The 25295-nt window shown below is 40.7% G+C and overlaps 1 pseudogene across 1 annotated transcript in view; it reads left to right on the forward strand.

The window, feature by feature from the left end:
• Positions 1–23756, forward strand: part of LOC148802903 (RAP domain-containing protein, chloroplastic-like) — a 59715-nt pseudogene extending 35959 nt beyond the window's left edge. The window contains exons 3-5 of the transcript XR_016077244.1: positions 21724–22130; positions 22234–22506; positions 23020–23756. The product of XR_016077244.1 is annotated as an RAP domain-containing protein, chloroplastic-like (transcript). The remainder of the gene's footprint in view (positions 1–21723; positions 22131–22233; positions 22507–23019) is intronic.
• Positions 23757–25295: the final 1539 nt, after the last annotated feature.

The following is a 25295-nucleotide window of genomic DNA, read 5'->3' on the forward strand; positions in this document are numbered from 1 at the left end:
ATATCAATGGGAGCAAGTGTACCTGGCTGATGAGACGGATTTGCCTCGGGTGAATCCGATGATGTTGGTTGCATAGTGTCAAGCTCCTTCTTGAACTCTGTTGGCTCTTATGGCGACAATGAAAAACCCATAATAGAGGAGGATCAGGTAAAGGAGGTAGTTGAATTTGAGTCGTCGCCTGTTTTTCCTCAACCCTACTCTCCCCCTAAGGAGAAATCGAGAAAAAATGTTGATTCTCAAAGAATGAGACATCAATGGAAACATAGTACTTGTGAAAAATGAGATCATAGCAGCGATACCCCTTTTGAGATAAAGGGTAACCAAGAAAAACACAAGGAATAGCCCGAGGATCAAGCTTACCACGAGTAGGGGACAGGTTATGGACAAAACAACAACACCCAAAAACACGCATCGGAATGGTGGACAGTGGGGCTGTAGGGAACAAGAGCTGATGTGGGGCCTTATACTCTAGTAGCCGAGAGGGCATGCGGTTAATGATATATGTCGCACACAAGACTGCATCCATCCAAAACCGTTTTGGCACATTCATATGAATCAATAAGTGACGAGCGACTTCGAGAAGGTGACAGCTCTTCCGTTCAGCCACACCATTTTGTTGGGGTGTCCTGGCACAAAAGCTTCGCTGAAGTGACCCACTCGAAGCAAAAAACTTCGTGAGATCACTATGGAAATATTCCTTCGCATTGTCCGACTGGAAGATATGGATTTCCGTTTGGAACTGAGTGAACACCATGCGTTGAAAATCTTTCACAATTTGTGGCATTTCATCTCGAGATCGCATAGGGTAAACCCAAGTGTATCTAGAATAATCATCAATCAAGGTAATGAAGTACTTATAGCCAGCCGCAGTAGGTAGAGTAACAGGGCCCCAAACATTAGAATAAACAATATGAAATGGAAATTCAGATCCTTTATTTCATAAAGGTAAAGAACTTCTACAATGCTTACTCAACTGACAAATTTGACACTGTAACTGACTCACTGACAAGGACTCAAACAACTTTTGAAACATAACTTTTAACGACTCAAAAGAAAGATGACCTAAACGATTATGCCATAAATAGGCTTGACTCTCACTTGACGAACTCATGGACTTTGTCGCCACTAGACCAGCATTATTCTCCAGCACGTAGAGACCATCCACCATGCTTCCTCTACCAATCGTCTTCCCCGAGGTCAAATCCTGAAACACACATGAAGACGGAAAAAAAGTGACTGAGCAGTTCAAGGAGTGAGTCAGACTACTAATAGACAGCAAATTAATAGGTAATTTCGGAACATGCGGTACATTAGGAAGAGTAAGGCCAAGTGGGAGAGGTATGGTGCCTCAGCCAGCTATGGTAGAAAAAGAACCATCAGCCAGTCTTACCTTATCTCTCCCAGAGAGAAGGTTATATGTCTGAAACAAATTTGACTTACCGGTCATGTGGTTGAGGCTCCGGAGTCAATAATCCAAGGAGAATCAGTAGTATGAGATGACACATGGAAGGCTGTGGCATCACCTGATGTAGACGCAAACGAGGTAGAGGGAGTAGGACCAGAATCCATTTGGCGAAGAGTCCTACCATACAATTCCAAATGTTCACGGAAGGAGTTGATAATATCTTTCTTAGGGTTAGAACTGGGATGCCTCTCCTGAGTTACCAAAGGACTAGTCTCTGTCGATGCCATATTAGCTGAGTTATACCTTTTTTTATTCTGCTGGCCTGGTTTCTTGCCCTAATCAGGTGCTGACTTCGTACCCAAATCCTGTGCCCATTTTGGTTTTCCATGGTGATCCCAACATGTATCTTTTGTGTGTCGTGTCTTCTGGCAGTGAGTGCACCAAAGTTTGCTCTTATCATCTGGTTTTTTCTGAGTATCACCCTTTTTAAAACCACCTCCGACATTTGTATCTGAATTTCCCCGGACAGCTAGGGCAACTGACTCCCCTTCTACACCATTCATCACACTTCTTCTGCTTTCTTTTGACTGCACCAAGGCATACACCTCCTTAACTGATGGCAAGTCTTTACTACCCAAGATCTGCACCCTGATGGACTCATACGAAAGATTCAGCCCTAGAAGGAAGGCAAACACTCATTGCTGAGGTACAAGTGACTTATAGGCCTTTGCATCTTCATCACACTTCCAATTCACATTCTGATAGTGATCAAGTTCTTTCCATATTGATGTCAAATCAGAATAGTACATCGAGAGACTCCTCTCCCCCTGCTTGCAAGTAGAGGATTCAGCTTGCAGTTAATATTTCTTGGCATAGTGTCTCTGCTCTAAATAGGTGGACTTCGCTTGTTCCCATATCTCACAAGCAGTTTCAGTCCACATAAAAGTCTTCCTTACTTGTGGCAGCATTGAAACCAAGAGCCAAGACATCACCATACAGTTCTCTTGGTTCCACCTATCATGCTCAGCACTTCCATACTTCGGTTCCTTCACTCTCCCATTGATGTATCCTATTTTCCCCCTAGCAGTGATGTAGAGTTTATTCCCCTAGACCACTCAAGGTAGTTCAGACCATCAAAGGGAATAACAGCCATGGGAAAGCTCATATCCATTCCCCCACTCACTCCATTGTGGCTCCCTAAAATCTCTTAAGTAGCAGAATTCTCAGTCGACATGGTCAAACAGATAATCAGTCCCAAACACCGGACTTGGGACCCCTCCTTACTCCACAAAACAATGCTCCACTCAGTCCACACCCCCACACTTGGGTTTAACAACCAGGTTGAGCACAAATAGTACCAAATTCAGGACAAAACAGAGGTAGTATTCGGCACATTTCAGACCTGTATAGTTTTAACAATCCCAACCTACCAGAATTCCAGAATGTCTAACAGCCACTAATTAGCAGGAGAGATCCTTATTACTTATAATCAAATCAAATCATTGAGAAGATAGGTCATCCTTGACCTACAGTTGTCTTAACACATGAACAGGATCACACGATCCAAGAAAAATAGGGGTATACAGATTCAACAGCATTCAGCCGCCCAGACTCATAGGGTTTTCACTCGGCACATGACCAAGGAGGGTAAAGAAGAGAAAAACAGGGAGAACTGTACCAGTTGTAGAGCTGTTTTTTCAGTCCAGAATTAGATTTCTGTTCCGCCCAGGTTCAGCAAGTCTATTCGATCTGTTCTCTCAGTAAGGTTGTTCGATCTGCTCTCTTTAATCAGTATTCCCGCTCTGATACCATCTTGACGGTGTGGCCGGCCAGAAATAAGAGGAAGAGAAGAGAAGAGAAGAGGAGAAGAAGAGAAGAGGAGAAAGGAGAGGAGAGAAGGGTTTTGCAATGTAACAGTACTGGCGGCACCAGCCTTTATTTTAATATATATAGGGCGGCAGAAATAACAAGGGAAAAGACCCTTGTGCCCCTGAGTACAATAACAAACATAACAGAAAAAAAACGAAATAAAGAACACTTTAACTAGCCAAACAGACCCTAACATCAGCAACTAAATTATTTTAACAGAGACCTTTGCTCCTGTTGCCAAGATGACTTCTGTGAGAATTCTGCTATCTCTGGCTGCACATTCAGACTAGCCACTTTACCAGTTAGATGTAAAGAATGCATTTCTAAATGGAGAGTTACATGAGGAGGTCTATATGTCTCTTTCTCCAGGAATGTATGAAATAGATATGAAAGGGAAGGTCTGTAAGCTGAAGAAATCTCTTTATGGACTTAAACAGTCCCCTAAGGCATGGTTTGAAAGGTTTAGGGCTGCCCTTGTTACCTTTGGCTATGTACAGACTCAATCTAATCATACCCTCTTTGTGAAGAGGAGAGGATCCTTGGCAGTTTATCTGATTGTGTATGTTGATGATCTTGTTGTGACTGGTAATGATGTATCAGGGATTAATGATCTCAAATCTTTCCTTCATACAGAGTTTAAGATCAAAGATCTGGGGGAATTGAGATACTTTCTTGGCATAGAAGTTGCTCGATCTAAGGATGGGATCCTTATCTCTCAGAGAAAGTATGTACTTGACTTGCTCTCTGAAACAGGGAAGATGGGTGCTAGACCAGTTGCTACTCTTATTGATATGAGTCATAAACTCTCTGCTTCAGATGGAATATTGTTGAAAGATAAGGGAGTCTTCCAGAGGCTACTCGGGAAACTTCTCTATTTATGCATGACTTGACTAGACATTGCATATGTTGTCAGTTGCATTAGTCAATTCATGCATGCTCCAGGGACACTCACATGGAAACAACAGAGCGGATTCTGTGTTATTTGAAGGGTTCTCCTGGAAAGGGAATTCTATTTGCTAAGCATGGTCATATGAAACTTGAAGCCTACACAGATGCTGATTGGGCCGGAAATATTGATGACAAAAGATCTACCTCTAGATATTGTATCTTGGTGGCAAGTAATATTGTCTCTTGGAGAAGCAAGAAACAATCAGTTGTTGCCAAATCTTCAGCCGAAGCTGAATACAGAGCCATGGCTCATGGAGATTTTGAACTATTGTGGCTTAGATCCTTGATGGAGGAACTGGGTATTGAGCATGATAAGCCATTGATGTTATACTGTGATAATCAGGCTGCCATCAACATTGTTCACAGTCTAGTGCAACGTGACAAAACCGAACATATTGAAGTTGACGAACACTTCATTCGAGAAAGAGTGGCTTCTGGAGAAGTGTGTCTACCTTTCATCACTTCTAAATGACATTTAGCTGATTTCCTCAACAAGGGAATTCCCAAGGCTAAACTTCAGCATGATACTGGCAAGCTCGGCATGATTGACATCTATGCTCAGCTTGAGGGGGAGTGTAGAGAATATGGGCCAAATGGCCCATAGGCTGTTTATCCTTTTTTATCTTTTTGTGTTCTTTATTGTAATGGGCCTTAATTTGGGCTCTTATTTTTCTTATGTTATGTTTTTAATTTTCTGCCCAACCAGGGGCCTCTCTGTAAATTACTAAAGTTTAACTTAATGAAATGGGATTAGGGGTATAAGAAGAGATTATGTTCGAAAATCTCTCTTTGAACCCTAGTTGTTGCCACCTTCTTCTTCCTCTTCTCTCTTCTTGAAACCTGATTTCTACTACTTTCTATTGATTCTCTACAACATTTTAAACAGTCCTTTTATTTCAAAAGATTGTTTTTCTTCTCCACTCTATATAGATAGCTTGTGGGGTCTCTTATTTATCTCACTATGACCCAACCTGATATTTCTCATGTTGTTCAAGTTGCAAGTTAGTTTGTCTCTTCTTCTCATCAACCTCATCGACTACGGTTCAAGTTGCAAGTTAGTTTGTCATGTATGTTCCATTACATGACCGGATCTTTCTTTTTCATTCAACAAGGTGTGCCAATTTTTACAAGCTCCCACATCTGATCATTGGCCGTTGTTAAGCTCTCCACTCTAAAACACACCCTTGAACATGTGTTGTATTTTTATGCCTCTAGTTCTCCATCACTTCAGGCATATCCCGATGCGATTGGGTCAACTGTCCCAACGACCAGTGCTCTACTGGATGCTTTGCTATCTATTTAGTGTCAATTTGTGAGAAGGTGAGCAAGAGATGGGATAGAGGTTTAGATCTGTTAGGGTGGATCAATCTGATCGAATCAACCCAGAAAAGAGATATTTATATTAATCATATGTAAATGGACAAGATTGTCCTTACAAAGAGAATAAAAGAGTTGTACACTAAAGTACACGCCTAATATAATACAAGAAAGAATAATAAAATACAATAGAATTACAAAACTACCCTTCAGTTCTTCTACACTCCCCTCAAACTGATGATGGGGTATAAGCATCAGTTTGTCAACAAGAAAGTTATGTTGGGCTTTGGTCATAGCTTTGGTGAAGAGATCCGCAAGCTATAGACCCGATAAAACATGTGGGAGAGAGATGTGACCCACATGGAGGTCACGAATGAAGTGACAATCCACCTCAATATGTTTAGTGTGCTCGTGAAATACAGGATTGGTTGCAACCTTGATTGCACTCATGTTGTCAGCAAACAGAGGAATAGCAGATGAGTGATCAATATTCATGTCAGGAAGTAGTGCCTTAAGCCAAATTATTTCACTGCATACTGAAGACATGGCTCTGTACTCGGCTTCAGTAGATGACTTGGAAACCGTTTGTTGTTTCTTGCATTTCCAAGAAATCAAAGAATCACCAAAGAATATACACCAGCCAATTGTAGAGTGACGAGTGTCAGAACAACCTGCCCAGTCTGCATCTGCATAAGCTCAGAGTTGTGTGGATGAAGAGGATGAGAAAAAAGGCCATGTGATAGTGTACCCTGTACATAATGAATAATCCGAAGAACTGCATAATAGTGGGGCTGACGTGGAGCAGAAACAGACTCACAATCTGAACCGCATAGGAAATGTTCGGTCTAGTCATGGTTAGGTAGATAAGACTACCTACAAGTTGTCGATACAGGGTAGCATCAGAAAGGAAATCACCCTCATCTTTACTCAACTTACAATTAAGATCCAGAGGTGCATCAACATGTTTGGAGTCAATCAAGTGAGCAAGAGTCACCAAATCAGAAGCATATTTCTGTGGGTTGACAAAGTAACCACGATGACATCTATGAATTTCAAGTCCAAGAAAGTATATTACTGGTCCAAGATCTTTCATCTTGAAGGAGTTACTAGGCAGAAGTTTGAGCTTATTAATTCCATCCACATCATCTCCAGTAATAAGAATGTCATCAACATAGACCAAAAGAAGAGTCAATCCCTAAGCTCGCTTGAGAGTGAAGATAGAGTAGTCTGAAGCATTCTACTGAAAAACAGCCTCCAACACTATTCTACGGAAGCGATCAAACCAAGCTCGTGGATTGCATCAAGTTCAGGCACTGGTTCTCTACTGAGAATACTGGAGCGTAGAGTTTCATAATCAGGCCTGAGGTGCATTAAAAAGTGCATAATCTTTCTCTTATTGAGATGCTTTTTCATAGTCTTCACACAATAGTCTGTAGACAGATCCCCAAAATGAGCCATTTCATATTCAATCCAGAGATTTACAAATCCTACATAGTATTCCTGAATCCGCTTCTCCCCTTGAACATAGGAGAAGATATCAATTTCAATATGATATTGCCTAGACATATTCGATTGCTGATATACCTTTTCAAGGTATTCGAACATGTCATGGGCAGATTTGAGACCTCTCATCAGAATACTGACATCCATTGAGATAGATCCAAGTATCCATGAAGTAACTTGAGCATTCTCAATTCTCCACTGTTTCAGCCCTTTGACATCACTGGCGTTAGGCATGGAAGAGGAACCGTCAATATAACCCCACATGCCTTTCCCTTCAACAAAATACTGAAAATGAAACTTCCAAAGAGCATAGTTGCTCCCATCGAACTTAACAAAAATAAATTCATTCTTTTCCAAAGCCATAATGAAAAGGAAACACAGTAAAGACTGATCATATCAAACAATATAGCAGTAATCAAACTATGAGAGTCAAAGAAACTGATAATAGAAACCTCTTACAATCACCAGAAATTGTCCAAGTTCCAGCAAATGGAGAAAACTTGATACACAGTCCATAAAAGGAAAGTTTGGATGCAGCCACCCAGAGAAGATGTATAGATCTCTCTTAAAACTTCTCCGATCTCGATGAAAAATTCAGAATATGATGAGAGGGCCTAGGCCGCACTTCCTTTCAATTCTTACTGCAAACTAATTTCATACGAGAGAGATCTAATGAAATCTCTCTCCCTAGATGGACAAAACACAAGAAACAGGTCTCTGGAGAGATCGAAACAATCCAGCGTCAAACAGCAATGATTAAAGTTTTCAAACTGATCAAAAGGGAAGAGAAAAGGATCAGAGAGCAGCCTGCTCTGATACCATGTCAGTTCGTGAGAAGGCGAAAGAGAGAGATGTGACAGAGGTTCAAATCTGTTAGGGTTGATCAATCTGATCGAACCAATCCAGAAAAGAGATATTTATATTAATCTTATGTAAATGGACAAGATTGTCCTTACAAAGAGAATAAAAGAGCTGTACGCTAAAGTACATGCCTAATACAGTACAAGAAAAAATAATAAAATACAGTAGAATTACAAAACTACCCTTCAGTTCTTCAACATTTAGGTCGTAGCTTGGTCACTTAGAGCTCCAAGAAACAACCTACCATTGCACAGTCCAGTATAGTGTCCGAGTTCCTTTCTTGTGCCAAAGTTGCTACTGAGGTTTTGTGGCCGTCTTGTCTTCTCAAAGATTTGGGACACTCTCCCTCAACCCCCTCTTATCTGGTGTAACAACATTGGTGCAACCTACTTGGTGATTCATCCCGTTTTTCATGCACACACCCATCATGTAGAAGTGGATTTTCACTTCCTTCATGACTTGGTTCTTCACAAATCTCTCTGTGCTCAGTACATCTCTTCGGGAGACCAGATTGCTGATGTGATGACCACACCTCTCAGTGGATCTTGATTTATGCATCTTCAAACCAAGCTTCATGTCCCTCCTGGACCTTTCGATTGAGGGGGCATATTGGAGCTTATGTAGAATGCGACAACTCTATCAACTTATCTCATGTAACCTGTTTTAGTTATATTGTATCTCTATCACCTTATCACTAAGTTATTGTATCCTACTCAACTTCACCATCCCACTATTGTAACTTATCAGGACTGTCATTGTATATATTGCAAGTGTCTCAACCAGCCTAAGTATCGAGACTTTCCCTTCATTTTGAATCTTATTTCTACCAAAAACTTTATCTTTCTTGATTGGGTTTTCCTTGATACTAGTTAACAAGACGATAGACTTTGGATTCATCCATCTGGGTTTTCCAATTGCGCTTCCTTTTTTATGTTGAGACACAAATAAAGGGAATACAAGTGTACAAGAAAAGGCCGCGCCAGCCTTTAAAGAATGTAACTAACAGCCAACCACTAGAACAAACTAACTAACAAACTGGACAAGTGGACCGGACAAGTGGAGAGGCTGGTATAACAGAATTGTAACAGCAGTATATAAATAAGGAAAGGAAGTTAGGAGGGGATTATCGATTTGGGAATACAATCTCTCTTTCTCTCTCTCTCTCTCTCATTCAGGAGGCAGGCTCCCTAAAAAGAGTCCCTGAGTTAGGCAGTACCTAACAAGTTGGTATCAGAGCCAAGATGCCAAGCACAAGGTCATCCGCAATGGAGAACAAAGTCAACAACATGGAAGGAGAAATGCAAAGAATATCGGCTGACGTCAAAGAAATCAAAGAAAGCTTTGCATCCTTGCTTGAACGACTGGCACAAGCACCACCTGCGCCGAATCAGGAAGAGCACAGTGACACCAGTCATCGAAGTGGATCAAGAACAGCAAGAATCGAGTTTCCCATCTTCGCAGGGGGAGATCCCACATCCTGGCTTCTGCAAACAGAAAGATACTTCGATTACCATGACACACAAGGACCTGATCGTGTTCCATTAGCTTCTGCACACTTGGAAGGAGAGGCGATCGTCTGGTACCAGTGGTACCGGCGACGGCACCCAAGAGCCACATGGGCAGACTTCACCGATGCGATTTGGAGTCTTGGCATTTGAGAACTATGATGAAAGCCTTGCTAAGCTATGACAGACCGGCTCCATTCAAGAATATCAGATGGCGTTCGAAAGATTAGCTGTGCGCATGCAAGGCTGGCCAGAAAACGCGCTTGTCAACAGTTTTGTTGGTGGACTCAGGGAAGAATTGCGGCTAGAGGTAAAAGCCATGCAGCCCACCACTGTTCCTGAAGCAGCAGCAGTAGCTCGATTACATGAAGACAAACTGAATCAGGCAAGAAGGATTAATCGACTTCTGGAAGGTGCGATCAGACCAGGTATACCGAACCCAGAACCAGGTATCTTGGGTAAATCGGAGCCCAGATCAGGAGTAGGAATCACAGGCAAGGACGCCAACTCTGGTTCAGGCCCCGGCTCAGCCAAGAGGTTAACCTGGGCTGAGATGCAAGCCCAACAGGAAAAGCGCCTTTGTTATGCATGTGGAGACAAATTCGGGTCGGTTCATTGCTAAGATCTCTCAAGTTTTCTTCCTTCAACCTGAAACCAAAAATGTCGAGCAATCAACAGATATTGAAGAGCCAATGGACAACCAAGAATGGGGGCAATGGACAAAGGAATACCCGGAAGTATCCCTGCAAGCCTTGACTGGCCTTGCTTCTTCTCAAACTATGAGAGTAACCGGACTGGTACTAGGGGGCAATGGACAACCAACATGTTCCATCATGGGTTTTCTAAGGGAAGAAGTTGAAAGGCACCCACAACTGAGCAAGCTGCGTTCATAGGTCCAAGAGGACCCTACTAGCCACTCAGGGTACACAGTGGAGAATAACTTGCTGCTGTATAAATGCCGAATGTTGATACCATAGGATCCAGCCCATATTCAGCAGCTTTTGGAAGTGTTCCACTCATCACCAGCAGGAGGACACTCAGGGATCCTGCGCACTTACAATAGACTAGCCACCCAATTCCATTGGAAAGGCATGCGAAATTCAGTCCAAAAATTCATAGCCGAATGCGTCATTTGCCAGAAAAATAAGGCGGATACCCAGTTTTCAGTAGGACTGCTACAACCACTCCCAATTCCTACACAAGTGTGGGCAGATATATCCATGGACTTCATAACGGGGCTCCCCCTTTCCTATGGCAAGTCCGTCATTCTCGTAGTGGTTGATAGATTCACCAAATACTGCCATTTTCTCCCTCTGTCCCACCCCTTTACAGCCTCAATGATGGCTGAGAATTTTACTGAGGTGGCACGATTGCACGGTACCCCTAACTCTATTGTCTCAGACCGCGACCCTATTTTTATGAATCGTTTCTGGGCAGAACTTTTTCAACTACAGGGAGTGAAACCCTTCAAATCTATCAGCTACCACCCTCAAACAGATGGGCAGACTGAGGTGGTCAACCGGAGTTTGGAAACCTATCTAAGGTGCTATGCAGGGGATAGGCCACGTCAGTGGCTCAAGTGGCTTCATTGGACAGAATGGTGGTACAATACCACATATCATAGTGCAGCAAGAATGACTCCCTTCCGGGCTCTATATGGATGGGACCCACCTCCCCTACTCCCATATGAGAAAGGGTCTACAGAAGTAGCAGCAGTAGAAGTCCAACTCCTCCAATGAGATAGGGTGTTACAAGATCTCAAATCCCACCTCCATCAAGCCCAACAATGGATGGAAGACTCCTACAACAGAAGGCATAGGCTTGTCCAACACCAGATTGGGGAACAAGTCTTCCTTAAATTGCAACCATACAAGCAAGTTTCAGTAGCAGGCCATAGGTGGAACAAACTGAGCCCTAGGTACTTCGGCCCATTTCGGATTGTGGAACGCATTGGGTCGGTGGCATACAGGCTTGACCTCCCAGCAACATCAAAATTGCACCCTGTATTCCATGTATCCCTATTGAAGAAATGGCCAAAAAAAGGAGCAATAACAACAACCACCCTCCCATCATTCTCAAAAGATGGCCAAGTTCAAACTGAGCCCACTCAGATAACAGATTTAAGGTGCATACGCAAAGGGAATCACATCGAACCAAAGGCATTGGCGGTATGGTCAGGTCTCCCAATTGAGGATGCAATTTGGGAACCTTACTTGGATTTACATAATAGATTCCCACATCTTGACCTTGAGGGCAAGGTCGCTTTCAATGGAGGAGGGACTGTTGAGACACAAATAAAGGGAATACAAGTGTACAAGAAAAGGCCACGCCAGCCTTTAAAGAATGTAACTAACAGCCAACCACTAGAACAAACTAACAAACTGGACAAGTGAACCGGGCAAGTAGAGAGGCTGGTGTAACAGAATTGTAACAGCAGTATATAAATAAGGAAAGGAAGTCAGGAGGGGATTATCAATTTGGGAATACAATCTCTCTCTCTCTCTCTCTCATTCAGGAGGCAGGCTCCCTCGAAAGAGTCCCTGAGTTAGGCAGTACCTAACACTTTAAGTCCCTGTCTTCTTCTACTCAATCTGTTGTGCTATTCTCAGTCAAAGAAGTTTGGTGCTATTCTATCACCCCCAAAGTGGGTGCTTTTTGTTGGGAGGTTCTCCATGGTGAAATTAATACTTATGACTTATTGCAAAGGAAGAGACCTATCTGATGCCTATCCCAAATCAGTGCTCTTATTTTAATGAGGAAAAACAAAAGAGATAAGAGACAGGAGAAGAAGAAGAGAGAATAAATTGTAAAAGGCCAAAAAGTTCTGGCTGGCGGCACCAACAATATTATTCATATTTAGGGTGGAAATTACAAAAAGAAGAAAAAAGACTACACTGCCTTGTGGCACATAAACCAAGAATTACATCAAGTGTTTTTTGTGTGAGTCTAATTGTAAATCCGATTATCATATTCTCATTTCCTACCCTTTTTCTTGCTGTATTTGAGAGTGGTTTTCTCTCTCTTTGGATGCAAGTTGAACACCTCTAACAGCTTGGATAGGTTCTTTGACACTTCTACTTTCAGGTGGCCAAAAAGAAGGGGGAGAATACTATGGAGGTGCACGAGGCCATCAGTGATTTGGAAAATATGGGAGGTAAGAAACTTGAAAATCTTTGAGGGGAAGAAAAGAAGGAAGTTTTGATAGAAGGGATTATGGTAAAGGTGGAACATTGGGTAAAGTCTTTGAGTTTGTTCTCATACTTTACTTTTAATGATGTAATCAGGAATTGGGGAACAGTCACAACCTCATTCTCTTCCGAGAAGAAAATATAAGGGCTTGGAATCCTCCTGAGAATGGCTTTCTTAAATTAAATTTTGATGGAAGCAGCTTTGGTAATCCAGGACCTTCTAGAGTAGGAGGGGTGATAAGAAATGAAAATGGAATAATTGTGTGTAGGATTGCAATCAAACTTAGCTCTAATTGAATAGTTTGGCTCAAGTAATTAGGCTCAGTTTGAGTTCAATTCTAATCGAGTTTGAATCTCAAGGTAAGCTCAATTAATTATTTGAACTCAAGCTCGGCCAATAAAATGTGTTGAGCAGGAGAAGAAGAAAGGAAAGAAGGAAGAAGAAGAAGAAGAAGAAGAAGAAGAGGCTACTGAGTTAAGGCCTCAAAAGAACTGCTTCAGTCGAGTGAAGCATTTGTATTTATACTATATTGGTCGTACAACACAAGAGGTCTACAAAATTACAAAAATACCCCTGCGGGCACTAAACCTACATACAGTACATATAATACACCTGTCAACACTCCCCCTCAAGTTGGGGCATAGATATCAATCATGCCCAACTTGTCACAGAGACCTTGGTGTCTAGAATGGTTTAGCCCTTTTGTAAAGATGTTTGCTAGTTGGTCTTCAGAGCTGATGTATGGAGTGCATACTTCACCTGTGATGATTTTCTCTCTGATAAAGTGCTTGTCAACTTCAATGTGCTTTGTTCTATCATGTAGTACCGGGTTGGCAGCGATACTTATAGCTGCCTTGTTGTCATAGAGTAGAGTCATGGGTTTATCAACTAGAAAACCCAACTCTCCCAATAGATTCTTTATCCACATACCTTCGGCTACTCCGTGTGCCATTGCGCGGTACTCATCTTCAGCACTGGATCTAGCTACCACGGTTTGCTTCTTACTCCTCCAAGTAACAAGGTTCCTTCCTACAAAGGTGCAGTAGCCACTAGTAGACCTTCTGTCACTTTGAGATCCAGCCCAATCCGCATCTGTGTAAATTTCAACTCTTAAATGTCCATGTTTCTGGAATAATAAGCCACCACCCGGGAACTTCTTAAGATACCGCAGTATTCTCTCCACTGCTTCAAGATGAGTGGACCTAGGTGCATGCATGAACTGGCTGAGGACACCAACAGCATATGCTATGTCTGGACGAGTCATAGAGAGGTACAACAATCTCCCTACAAGCCTCTGAAATTGCTTCACATCCTTAAGAGGTTCACCTTGGTTGTCACTTAACTTATGGTTGGGGTCAATGGGAGAGTCAACTAGTTTAACCCCAATCTTTCCAGTGTCCTTAAGCAAATCTAGGACATATTTCCTTTGAGAGATGAAGATACCCTTTTTTGATCGGGCAACCTCAATTCCAAGGAAGTATTTGGCGGGTCCTAGATCTTTCACTTCGAACTGAGTGGCAAGGAAGCCCTTCAAACTTTGAATTTCATCCTTCCAGTCACCAGTAACAATTATGTCATCCACATATACTATTAGGGCAGCCATTTTACCTTCTACTCTTTTTACAAACAGTGTGTGATCTGACTGGCATTGCTTGTATCCCCTCTGCTAAACTGTAGTATGAAATCTGCTGAACCAAGCTCTTGGTGATTGCTTCAGCCCGTATAAAGACTTCTTTAACTTGCGCACTTTCTGTTCACTTCCTTGAGCCAAAAAACTGGGGGGTTGAACCATATAAACTTCCTCTTCAAGGTCACCATTCAAGAAGGCATTCTTGATGTCGAGCTGATGTAGATCCCAATTCAGATTGGCAGCAAGAGAGAAAAGGACTCTAATAGAGTTCATTTTGGCAACAGGGGCAAAGGTTTCTGCATAATCAACTCCATATACTTGAGTAAAACCCTTTGCCACTAAACGAGCTTTATACCTCCCCACGGTTCCATCAACCCCATGCTTAACAGTGAATACCCATTTACATCCAACTGGATCCTTTCCCTTAGGGAGATCAACAAGTTCCCACGTGCCATTCTTATGAAGGGCATCAATTTCTTCCTTCATGGCCTTTGTCCATTCTGGTACTGAGAGAGCTTTTGCCACATTCTTGGGAATAGGGATATTGTCAATGGAGGTAAGAAAAGCAAGAAATGAAGGTGAGATGTTATCATAGGAAACAAAGTTGGAAATGGGGTGTTTAGTGGTGCACGACCTAACACCTTTCCTGTGGGCAATGGGAAGGTCAAGATCATTAGCAATAGGGAGGTTGGGAGTCAAGTTACCTGAGTGAGTATGATATTCCCCCAAGGAATTTGATGGCACTTGAGGTATGGCTTCTGGATTCTCCACAGCACTTGAACCTAGTTGGCCTTTACGACGACGAGAAAAAACACGGAAAGGTGGAGGATCAGAATGAGAAGGGGGAGAAGAAGTAGTAGGAAGAGGAGGAAGTTGAACCAGTTTCAACTCATGCCTACACTCCCCCTAAGGAAAAATAGGAAAAAAGGGCTCATCTTCAAAGAAGGTAACATCCATGGAGACCTAGAATTTCCGAGAAACAGGATCAAAGCAACGATACCCTTTCTGAGAGAATGAGTAGCCAAGAAATATGCACGGGATAGCACAAGAGTCCAATTTCCCCCGGGTGGACATAGGTTTTGGACAAAGCACCGACAACCAAAAACATGAGGAATTGAAAGAAGAGGGGCCTTCGGAAAGAGAAGCTGATGTGGGGCTTTGTACTCTAACCAACGAGAGGGCATTCGGTTAATGAGGTATGTAGAACAAAGGACGGCCTCAAGCCAAAATCGTTTGGGAACATTCATGTGGAGTAGTAAACCCCGTGCCACTTCAAGAAAGTGACGATTCTTCCGTTCAGCCACACCATTTTGTTGTGGCGTGCAAGCACAAGAGCTATGATGAAGTGAGCCATGTGAAGCAAAGAACTCTGTGAGGTCACTATGAAAAAACTCTTTTGCATTGTCTGATTGAAATATTTGAATTTCAGTATGAAATTGGGTGAAGACCATCCGCTGAAAATCTTGGATAATTTTTGGTACTTCCTCATGGGTTCGCATTGGATATACCCAAGTGTATCTGGAATAATCGTCAATGAAGGTAATGAAGTACTTGTAGCCACTCTCAGAAGGTAAAGTAACAGGGCCCCACACATCAGAATGCACAATGTGAAAAGGAAACTCAGATTTACTATTTCTTTGAGGAAATTGAGTTCTACAATGCTTGCTTAACTGACACGTTTGACAAGAAAAATTAGAAACAAACACTGACTTACACAGTTCTAGGAAAACAACTTTCAAGGACTCAAAAGACAAATGACCTAGACGACAATGCCACAAATACATTTTACTCTTTCTGAACTGACTCATAGACTCTGTAACATGAAGGCCAGCCGTATTCTCCAGCATATAGAGTCCATCAACCATACGTCCCCTACCAATCGTCCTCCTCGAGGTCAGATCCTGAATCACACAATAGGAAGGGAAAAAAGTCACAGAACAGTTTAAGGAATTTGTAACACTACTAACTGAAAACAAATTTATAGGGAATTTTGGAACATGAAGAACATTAGAAAGAGTAAGGCCGAGGGGAAGAGAGAGAGTTCCTTGACCAGCTATGGAAGTGTATGATCCATCAGCTAGTCTCACTTTATCTCTTCCGGAAAGAGGGTGATAAGTTTGAAAGTAAGAGAACATACCAGTCATGTGTTTTGACGCTCCAAAATCAATGATCCATGGAGAGTCAAGGTCGTGAGAAGCAACATGGAAAGCTGTGGCAAGATAAACTGATGTGGATGCAAAAGAGGTGGTGGGAGGAGCATCCATCTGGCGAATTGCTCTACCATAAAGCTCTAAATGGTCACAGAAGGAGTTTACAATATCGTCCCTTGGGTCAGATCCAGAGTAGCTATGTTGGTCATGTGGTGTTTGAGTCACAGTAGAAGTGGAGGGCTGATTCTACCGAGTAACCATGTTGGTCATGTGGTGTTTCTTGGTACCTTGTTGCCCGAGTCTTCTAATTACATCTGAGCCTTGCTTCTTAGGTAAATCCTGAGCCCACTTTGGTTTCCCATGGAGATCCCAACAAGTATCTTTGGTGTGCCGGGGCTTCTGACAATTAGTGCACCACAATTTTTCCTTATCTTCTGCTTTCTTCTGGAGATCCCCTCTCTTGGAAGAAGGTCCACCACTAGTAGAGGTACCCCCCTTTGCCGCCAATACAATTGCATCCCCTCCGGTGCTGTTCATCAAGTTTCTCCTGCTCTCTTCAGACTGGACAAGAGCATAGACCTCCTGAATTGAAGGAAGATCCTTAGAACTTAGAATTTGTACTCTGATGGATTCATAGATAGGATTGAGACCATGTAAAAAAGCAAACACTCTTTGCTATGAGACAAGTTTCTTATACAATTTTGCATCTTCATCACACTTCCAATCAATATTCTGGTAATGGTCCAACTCCTTCTAAACAGTGGACAAATCAGAGTAATAAACTGATAAACTCCTCTCCCCCTGTTTACAAGTAGATGAAGCTGCTTGCAGTTGATAAATCTTGGCATAGTGTCGAAGTTCAGAATATGTGGATTTTGCCTGTTCCCAAATCTCATATGCAGTTTCAGCCCACATGAAGTTCTTCCTTATTTGTGGTTGCATTGGAGATCAAAAGCCATGACATAATCATACTGTTCTCCTGATCCCATCTATCATGTTCTGTATTTCCAGAAGGTGGTTCTTTGATTCTTCCATTTATGTAGCCTATTTTTCCCCTTGCAGTTGTGTATAGCTTGATCCCCCTTGACCACTCTAGGTAGTTTAACCCATCAAGAGGAACAACAGCCATAGGGAATGATAGATCACTGCTCCCACTCATTCCATTCAGCATTGTAGAGATTCCAGATGTAGCTGAATCTTCACTATTCATACTTCTAGGTTCAGAACACTGCCTTACAGAGCTGCTACAGTCCACAACTAGGCACTTGCTGATTTTCGGTTTCACAGAGAACCAAGCACAAACACTGCAGCTGCAGTACTAGGTTGTATGACCTACACTGTGTAGGAGTCCATAGAACAATATACGAACTGCACTTGCAGTGTAACCAGGTCTGAATGACCTACAGTTTTACAACTTTAATGCAGCTTCTCAGCTGAAAAAAAAAACTCAGTAGGAACAGCAATACGAGTGGTGGTTCACCACACCTAATCGGCAGATATCCCACTTTCTAGGGCAGCCAAACAGTCACTTAGGGTTTAGGGTTCATCAACAGTCCCTTAGGGAGCTGAATAGAGCAACACACAATCGGAGGAAGAGGGACAGTCCCTACTCAGATTTTGGGACATTAACAGTCCATCAAAGGAGGCAAGAAGAGAACCACAAACAGAAAAAAAAATCAGTTCAGTACCTAGGTCACCCGAACTGTGAATAGGCAGTACAGTCATGGACTCAAACTTCTCTTCAGGTCAGAACCCTCCTTCGTACATATGGGATGGTTTTCTACAGGCTTCTTAGCCGAGCAACTCGAGTTACCAGCACCTTGGGCTGAAGGATGAAGGATGAAGAAGAAAAAACTTGCAGCAGAACCTTTTTCTGTGCTAGGAAGTTGAACAGTCAGCTTTCTTGTAGCAGAACCCTACTCGGCAGTGGAGACTAATTGCAGCACTAGAGAAAGCTTCTTCTTCCTTCTCTTCGAGCATCAGGACTATAGCTTCTACACAGCAATGGAGAGAGACCTCAGCTAGTTGTTTTCCAGGCCTGGACGGTCCTGCTCTGAAACCATGTTGAGCAGGAGAAGAAGAAAGGAAAGAAGGAAGAAGAAGAAGAAGAAGAGGCTACTGAGTTAAGGCCTCAAAAGAACTGCTTCAGTCGAGTGAAGCATTTGTATTTATACTATATTGGCTGTACAACACAAGAGGTCTACAAAATTACAAAAATACCCCTGCGGGCACTAACCTATGTACAGTGCATATAATACACCTGTCAACAAAATGTTTGGCTCAAAAGCTTGCGAGCCTGGCTCAATTAACATATACATACGTACATAGACTATAGATATAAAAATATATTTTATAATATATATTATGAAAAAACATTTTTATATTCTATATATAATATAAGAATATACTATATATTATAAAAAATATATCATATATATTATAAAATATAAAAGTATTCATTTTCGAGCTTTTGAGCCAAACTCGAGTTCATATTTATTCAAATCAAACTCAAGCCTAATAGTATTTTAGTCAAACCAATGCTAGACATGCAAAAGTTTGGCTCGGCTCAGCTCGACTGCACCCTTGTAGTCAGGCCGGCCCTATTTGAATGGGAGATTCCACAACAGATGAATTGAGTGCAATGTTTTTGGGATGCAGAAATCTTTGGAGATGGGGGGGTGAGAAAGTTGGTAATTAAAGGAGATTCCAAAGTAGCCATAACTTGGTTGAAACAGAACGAAAAGACTCCTTGATACTTCAGAAATGAAATCAAAAAGTTTAGAAGACTCTCAAGAGACATGCAATTGTTTATTCAGTGGATTCCAAGGTCAGCCAATAGTCTAGCAGATCAGTTAGTGAAGGAAGGGGTTAATAGGGAACAGTGCTTTTGGGCTCAGTTGTAAGATTAAAAAGCCAAAGTTTTCCTGGGTTTTCTAAGGTTTAACTTACAGCAGGGGGTAGCTGAGGATACCCATGAGTTGTAATTGTTCTTTTTCTTCTCATCAATTAATGAAATTTATTCCTGTTACTGATAAAAAATGCACTTAAATATAAAGGGATAAAGGATGGAGCAGTATTTCATAAATTCGAAAAATTGATAATGGGTCTTCATAACAAAATATAAGATTGGTAGAAGGGGCAGCAAGGAGGTGCTTTTTTTCTGTGGAAATGATGTATTGACAGGAAGATGGAGTTCAATTTGTGTTCTTTGGGATATGTTGGTGATGCCTCATCACCGGAGATTGTATCGTTCTCCATGTTCCTTTGAATGAATTTTCTTTTTACCATCAAAAATAAATAAAATATGGATCTCGTTTAGGAAGGCTGAAGCTAGGTGTTGTTTAACAATAGCAGCTAATGAATAGTAAATGGAAGGAAGCCAAGCAATGTTTAATGAGCATTTGGGTAATTTCATCATTAAAAAGAAGAGATAGAGACATTTAATGAAATTGGCTAGAAGGATGAGAAAAATTAGCAATATTTTATTTAACAAAAAGTCTTAAAATGAAAACACAAAGAGTTGTCTCAGATCACCCTGTTAAACTACGAAATGAAGTTCTGACAGTGGATCAAATGGTTAAACTCAATCTTGAGAGAGGGGGAGGTAAGGGAAGGCTTGGACCAATCTTGACCTAACCAAAGCTGTTTATGAAGTTATTCCATTATTCCCATTGCCAAAAGCATGCTAAATGTGGACATCCTAGTCTCTCTTTGGAGAAATTCATTGCAGGAGTGGAGTATTGTAGCAAACAGTTTGTCCATTGATAATAATTTGAGACCCTTTATCTTGTGTACCCAAGTTTATGATGAAAAATCAGACACCTATAGTATTGGGCAACAATCAGACACCATCTGCGCATCCTCAGTCACATATGCAGCAAATGCTTTCAGTAATGGGTATAAGCTAGATTGCAAGCAGCCCAATTCTGTCCTAGAGACCCATGGGCAGGCTTATGTTCAGCCCAGCTTCTATCATGGCATTTCCACTAGTTCTGAAAAAAAAAAAGATTGGGTCTAAGCAAGCACATTATTAGATATGAGAATGAGTAGATGTCTTGCATCCCAAGCGATCTGTTACTAGCAAAATGAGTTTTAAGGGGTTCTGGGAGCAGAAATATGGGTAATTTTAGGGGTTCTGCCTATATATATATTCTCGGTTGGAGTTGAACTAAGAGAATGTAGGACAACCTAATTTGGTGATAAACCAACTTGTGTACTTGGATTGTAATTCTTCAATTGGAAAGAGTGAAATTTCACAAGGGTTCATTCGTGGTTTTAGGCACAAATTTTTTAATCATAATAAATCTTTGTGCATTCCTTTTGTGTTTATTTTTTATTTATTTCATGATTTATCGGTTTCTGTCACAATAATATGGTAGAAAAGTGCAATCCAAAGTCATAATAAAGTTGCATGATTGGTGCAATTTCTACACTATACCATGACTGCACAAATGTGAATGTGAGCTAGACCATTGGACTTCTTTGCTAAGCTGTTCTTGTTGGAAAGCTAGGTACAAGTCTAGTCCATACGTATTGTCTCCCGCAGTAAAACCATCCTTGAAGTATCAGCCTTGGATTCAAGCTATCCTTGGCCCAGTTGAACTCCTTGATGTGATTGTTCTTGTCATTACTTTCCCGCTTATGCTAAGGTCGCTGCCAGCTTCTTTGGTTGTAAGCTCTTGGTAAAAGTATGCTTCTTTGGTTGTAGGCTCTTGGTAAAAGTATGATTTTATGTTTTGGTTCCTTACTGGAAAAAAATCATGTAAAACACTGTTGTGTATGCTCACCTTGTCAGCATCAAAGAGAACACACCTTGATGGATCAGCTTCAGTGATCACTGACTATGTTGTGTGAAAGGGAAAGGGAAGTTTCGGGACTCATATAAGAAGAGAAAATGTAAGAGGAATTATAATTGAATTCAATTTTTTTGTTAAAACTGTATATATGTGTTATACCATATTATAAATCTATATCTATATACAACACTGGTAGTTATTTACATCCTCATGATCATCATCATCATCCAAGCCTTGGTGATTGGATTTTCTAAATAATTCTGTTTTGCCATTCGATTCTGTTTAATGTCATATCCATTGTTAAATTATGGGGCACTAAAATCATTTCTTTACTATTTCAACCCATCTCCTTTTTGGTCTACCCCTAGCCCTTCTAGCCCCTCCAACTTGCAACAGATCACTTCTTACAGGTGTTGTTGATGTTCTTCATGTTCCATCTTTCACTCTCTCATCAGATTTTAGATACATGCAACTTCAAAGTTCAAATATTTAAGCTTTTTTTCTAGAAGGTTTAAACATAAAGCATGATTAAGCAAATTATCTTTCACAGTTTTCGGATCAAGGATCACTATTCAATTCTGGTTCCAGCTAACCAGAGTCTTGGGACGGGTAGACTGGATAGCAATTTATGCATGAGGTGGCCACTGTCAGACAACCTACATGTACATTCATGTCAACCCCAATGATTTTACCATTGCACTAGGCAATAGCTCTTTTCAGTGAAATCTCCCCAAAACAAATTGGTTGACAAGATGCATGTATTAGCAGCTTCACAATTCCAACTAGGATAAGATTGGTGGAGGTTTGGCTTTTGAGCTGATGAATGGGAAATCAAGATCATGTGAAGTTGGGCAGACAATGTCCACACCCTATGTTGACGAAATGATGGTGGCATGGACAACAAGTTGTTTCGGTGGTTTTGATTCTTCTTCCGTGACTTCTGGAGTTTGGAATTAGGCAAGAGTATTTTGTTTTTCTTCTTTTTCTAAGACATTTCCCCTCTTCTTATTGAAGCTGATTGGCTTATTTGATGTTCCAATATCTATTATTTTCTTGGCAGGATTTCGGTTGCCTTACTTCAATGCAGGCCAACAACCAAAAGACTGCATCTAATGCACGTTTTTTTCCTTAATGCAAGGATTTGCACAAAACTAGGACCCACCCCAGTCGGTGATCTGTTTGAATAAAATTTTAGTGATGATGATCAGTATGACATAAATAAGACGTGATAAGTTACTAAAATAGATCCAAAGAAAACAATAAGGCTCTGTTTGCTTTTCGGCGAGTAAATGCATTTACCTAGGTAAATGTGTCATATGAAAGACTTATTCGAGTAAGTGCATTTACCCATGTTCTTTTATTTCTCATGTAAATAAGGCAATGACCATTTTAGCAATAAAAATCCAATATTAAAACGATTATTTTTGTCCCGTTCAAGTGTTGGCAACTTCTCTTCCCCCCCCCCCCCCCCCCAAAGTGGGAAAGTTATTTACCCACCTAAGAGATGGGTATCACTTATCCGAGTAAGTGATACGCAGGAAAATAAACTTTCCCTGATCTCCACATAAATCTGAAAAAAGAACATGGGTTTCTTGGTCAATGGGAATCAAAATCTCATTGACCAACTTTTCCCCTCTCAAAATCTAGAAAAAGAATACCCCCTAAGACCTTGATGCTTTATTCCAAACCTATTTGGCAAATTTTTTAGAAAAATCTTTTGGGCTTTTCGAAGACTATTAGACCAAATGATGAGAATGAAAATTATCATATTTTTACTCCTTAATATTCAGTCTTTTATACTTATTTAGTACCTAATTGGATTCACTATTCATGTGTTTTGATTTAGGGCATGAAAGGAGGCGCTAGGAGAAAAACAAGGCTAATCGGGTAATTTTGCATAGTTTCGGTGCCGCGTGGTAATTTGGGCATAATTCTCCCATCCGGATTCCGATTGAGATGATTCAATATGCATTGGAAAGATAAGGAAAAACTCTACAATTTTCATGTTTTGAGTTTTGATAGATTCGGACTGCATCGAGGTCAAAATCGGGCCCGAAATCTAAGCAAACTTGTAGCAGAAGCCCAATTCGCAGAGAAGCCTGTGGCTCAAATCATTGAGAAAGCCCAATACGAATTTAGCATGCAAGAATAAGAATTCGGCTGAATCATCAAAGTCCTATCAAATTCAAATTCCTGTTGTATTTCTAAAAAAGAAATGGAAAGAAAGAGTTAGAGTCTATCTTAGTTAAAATTTCTAGTTAAAGATAATGATAAGATTAGATCTGAATTAATCATTATCCCATTAGGAAATAGGGCTTTCTATTTTTGAGAAAGAACTCCTAAGAGGAGCAGGAGACAGCTCCCTCCCAAAGCTATATAAAGGGGGGCGGACTAGCACCCAAAGGGCATCAAATCCTCGAAGAGAGCAATCAGCAACCAATGAGGAAGAAGCAGAGTTCGCCCCCTCTCATCTGGAAGCTACGATTTCATTATGAGGTGTTTGTAAGGTTTTTATTTCTTGTTGAAGAGTCAAGAAAGCTTTGATTCTATAACATTGTGATATCTAATTGATTTTTATTTCAATTCATTGTTTATGGATATTCATATGTTTTCTACGATTTTCTGTTAAGATTATTTGTATTGATTAAACAAGAAGGGCCCTTTGTTCATTCAATTAGAATAATCTATGGCCGATTGAACCTCCAATTTCATATATGAGTGGTAGGTTTAATCAGGGTGGCAACTAACATAAATTGATTGCAAAAAAGTTTTCGATCTATGTTAGGAAAATATATGATCTGATTTAAACGGTCCGATCTTGTAAGATCGTTGACCAGAATTGGGTCTTTCCCCTCTTAATACTATTAATAGATTAAATCCTAAGAGTTTGTTTAGAACTATCTATTAATAAGAGAAGCGATCAAAGAATTTGTTTTGGTTGTCGAATAATACGAGTAGAGGCTGACTGTTAGAGTTTGTTAATGGCTATAACCAATTTATTCGTAAACATACGAATTTATCCTTGCATCGAGGATCAATGATAAGAATCAAAGTTGAACTTGTCCCTTCAACTAGAAGCCATCGTCCATCGATTTGATCTTTGCTTTCTGTTATTTTCTTTTATTTCATCTTATTTTCCTTATCTTCACAACCCCCTACTTCATTTACTTGGAAATAAATCCACTCAATCCCTGTGGAGACGACTTTGCTCATCACTATATACAAATTATTCACTTCGAGCAAAACTTTTTATCTTTGGTTGGATTCGACACCCACCACCAAATAATTGTATTTTATCTGTTTGGAAATGATAGGTGGGAAGTTGGAAAGATCCACATGTGAAATAGCCCAAAATCAAGAAGCTTCCAATGAAGCTTTCCATTTTTTCTGCACCTAAAATCTTTCATTTAATAGCCCAGTAGACCAAAATACTTACCAAATGGTATTGATCCTTAAATGCAAGACCCCAAAAGCTCAGTATGTCTTTTGGCCATGCGGACTATTGGAAAATGTTCCTAAAAAGGCTTTGCCAAATGGCATCTCAATTCTTGGCTTTACATTAAACACCAAGAAAAAAATCTAATCCTTCTCTTGTTTTGAACTGCAACTTGGGTGGGCCCAAACCAAACCCAACCTGAGCTTTTGCAATGTTGGACTTAAGTTTTCAGGCTCTGGACTGGGCCTGGGCCAGGGCCAGAATACTCCGACCTGCCTAACATTTCTATGATATACAGATCTATGTAGATGTGCATATTGTGTATTTATGATATGTGTATATGTATGAATATTAAACACTCATACTATCATATTTAGACTAGAATATTTTTAATTATTTATAATATGTATATGATTAGCCTACACTCACACCCATGCACAAATATATACAAATGCACACTTATTTTGCATTTTATTTATTTTGACTTTATGGGGGCATTTATTTTTACAAAACAACTTTTTCTAAGGATATATATGCATCCATATATGTATAAATTATGTATATACACATTTAAAAACACTTTCAAACCCAACCAACCTGCCAGCCCCAACTAAGCCTGAACAAGCCAGAGCCCGAACCAGGCCAAATTTTCTTGGCTTGACCTTGGGTTGGGCTTGGATTGACTC

Source organism: Nelumbo nucifera, chromosome 1, assembly GCF_055504915.1.
Source record: "Nelumbo nucifera cultivar China Antique chromosome 1, China Antique-T2T, whole genome shotgun sequence".
Classification (NCBI taxonomy): Eukaryota; Viridiplantae; Streptophyta; class Magnoliopsida; order Proteales; family Nelumbonaceae; genus Nelumbo; species Nelumbo nucifera.